The following is a 2,500-nucleotide window of genomic DNA, read 5'->3' as shown; positions in this document are numbered from 1 at the left end:
ATCTGACTACTGACATCTGTGTTCAAGGGGAAGTTGAAGGTAAGGCAGACAAGAGTTTACATTACAAAAAAGCATGAAATGTGAAACATTCATAGTCTAACCTGAAGGCAAGAAATGTGGAAGCAAGTTTAGAAGGAGGACACAAAGCAAAGTCTATGTTAAATTGCTTGTGTTATATATCAGTTGGAAAAAATTTGATGAATAGAGAAAAAAGTACTGCAGCAGATTCCAAGACCTCTTTTGTCAGAAGCAAGCAACCTCTCAACTGTGCCGAAACCCAGGATTGAACGAGGGACCTTCAGATCTTCAGTCTAACGCTCTCCCAACTGAGCTATTTCGGCCTGCTGCTAGCTGAGGTCTTCATACTTTGATTTGAACCATTCAACAAACTAGATGCATGACCTGGATATTTACCCTTATATGTTAGAGATATGTTTTAAGGAGTCCTGTATCATTCAGCAGTTAACTTGTGCAATGGGTAAATAGCGTTTTTGGGATCCGGGTTAGGTAGCGTTTTTTTAACTCTGAATGGACTAGCACTATATTACCCAGACGTATGTGGCCTGAGTAGGTAAGCAACGTCATCTGACCACTGACATCTGTGTTCAAGGGGAAGTTGAAGGTAATGCAGACAAGAGTTTACATTACAAAAAAGCCTGAAATGGGAAACATTCATAGTCTAACCTGAAGGCAAGAAATGTGGAAGCAAGTTTAGAAGGAGGACACAAATCAAAGTCTATGTTAAATTGCTTGTGTTGTATATCAGTTGGAAAGAATTTGATGAATAGAGAAAAAAGTACTACAGCTGATTCCAAGACCTATTTTGTTAGAAGAAAGTAACCTCTCAACTGTGCCGAAACCCGGGATTGAACCAGGGACCTTTAGATCTTCAGTCTAACGCTCTCCCAACTGAGCTATTTCAGCCTGCTGTTAGCTGTGGTCTTCATACTTTGATTTGAACCATTCAACAAACAAGATGCATGACCTGGATATTTACCCTTATATGTTAGAGATATGTTTTAAGGAGTCCTGTATCATTCAGCAGTTAACTTGTGCAATGGGTAAATAGCGTTTTTGGGATCCGGGTTAGATAGCGTTTTTTTAACTCTGAATGGACTAGCACTATATTACCCAGACGTATTTGGCCTGAGTAGGTAAGCAATGTCATCTGACTACTGACATCTGTGTTCAAGGGGAAGTTGAAGGTAAGGCAGACAAGAGGTTACTTTACAAAGAAGCATGAAATGGGAAACATTCATAGTCTAACCTGAAGGCAAGAAATGTGGAAGCAAGTTTAGAATGAGGACAGAAAGCAAAGTCTATGTTAAATTACTTGTGTTGTATATCAGTTGGAAAAAATTTGATGAATAGACAAAAAAGTACTGCAGCAGATTCCAAGACCTCTTTTGCCAGAAGCAAGGAACCTCTCAACTGTGCCGAAACCCGGGATTGAACCAGGGACCTTCAGATCTTCAGTCTAACGCTCTCCCAACTGAGCTATTTCGGCCTGCTGCTATCTGTGGTCTTCATACTTTGATTTGAACCATTCAACAAACTAGATGCATGACCTGGATATTTACCCTTATATGTTAGAGATATGTTTTAAGGAGTCCTGTATCATTCAGCAGTTAACTTGTGCAATGGGTAAATAGCGTTTTTGGGATCCGGGTTAGGTAGCGTTTTTTTTAACTCTGAATGGACTAGCACTATATTACCCAGACGTATGTGGCCTGAGTAGGTAAGCAACGTCATCTGACCACTGACATCTGTGTTCAAGGGGAAGTTGAAGGTAATGCAGACAAGAGTTTACATTACAAAAAAGCATGAAATGGGAAACATTCATAGTCTAACCTGAAGGCAAGAAATGTGGAAGCAAGTTTAGAAGGAGGACACAAAGCAAAGTCTATGTTAAATTGCTTGTGTTGTATATCAGTTAGAAAAAATTTGATGAATAGTGAAAAAAGTACCACAGCTGATTCCAAGACCTATTTTGTTAGAAGCAAAGAACCTATCAACTGTGCCGAAACCCAGGATTGAACCAGGGACCTTTAGATCTTCAGTCTAACGCTCTCCCAACTGAGCTATTTCGGCCTGCTGCTAGCTGGGGTCTTCATACTTTGATTTGAACCATTCAACAAACTAGATGCATGACCTGGATGTTTACCCTTATATGTTAGAGATATGTTTTAAGGAGTCCTGTATCATTCAGCAGTTAACTTGTGCAATGGGTAAATAGCGTTTTTGGGATCCGGGTTAGGTAACGTTTTTTTAACTCTGAATGGACTAGCACTATATTACCCAGACGTATTTGGCCTGAGTAGGTACGCAATGTCATCTGACTACTGACATCTGTGTTCAAGGGGAAGTTGAAGGTAAGGCAGACAAGAGTTTACATTACAAAAAAAGCATGATATGGGAAACATTCATAGTCTAACCTGAAGGCAAGAAATGTGGAAGCAAGTTTAGAAGGAGGACACAAAGCAAAGTCTATGTTAAATTG

General features: G+C 39.8%; 3 non-coding genes across 3 annotated transcripts; all 3 read right to left on the bottom strand.

The window, feature by feature from the left end:
- Nucleotides 1–851: 851 nt before the first annotated feature.
- TRNAF-GAA (transfer RNA phenylalanine (anticodon GAA)) lies at nt 852–924 on the bottom strand. Its single transcript has one exon. It is a non-coding gene; the product is annotated as a tRNA-Phe (tRNA).
- A 510-nt stretch (nt 925–1,434) lies between these two features.
- On the bottom strand, nt 1,435–1,507 carry TRNAF-GAA (transfer RNA phenylalanine (anticodon GAA)). Its single transcript has one exon. It is a non-coding gene; the product is annotated as a tRNA-Phe (tRNA).
- Nucleotides 1,508–2,018: 511 nt separating this feature from the next.
- TRNAF-GAA (transfer RNA phenylalanine (anticodon GAA)) lies at nt 2,019–2,091 on the bottom strand. Its single transcript has one exon. It is a non-coding gene; the product is annotated as a tRNA-Phe (tRNA).
- Between the last annotated feature and the right edge of the window lie 409 nt (nt 2,092–2,500).

Source organism: Lissotriton helveticus, chromosome 8 (assembly GCF_964261635.1).
Source record: "Lissotriton helveticus chromosome 8, aLisHel1.1, whole genome shotgun sequence".
Taxonomy (NCBI): Eukaryota; Metazoa; Chordata; class Amphibia; order Caudata; family Salamandridae; genus Lissotriton; species Lissotriton helveticus.
Note: the sequence above shows the minus strand (reverse complement) of the source record. Positions and strands in the feature narration are given on the sequence as shown.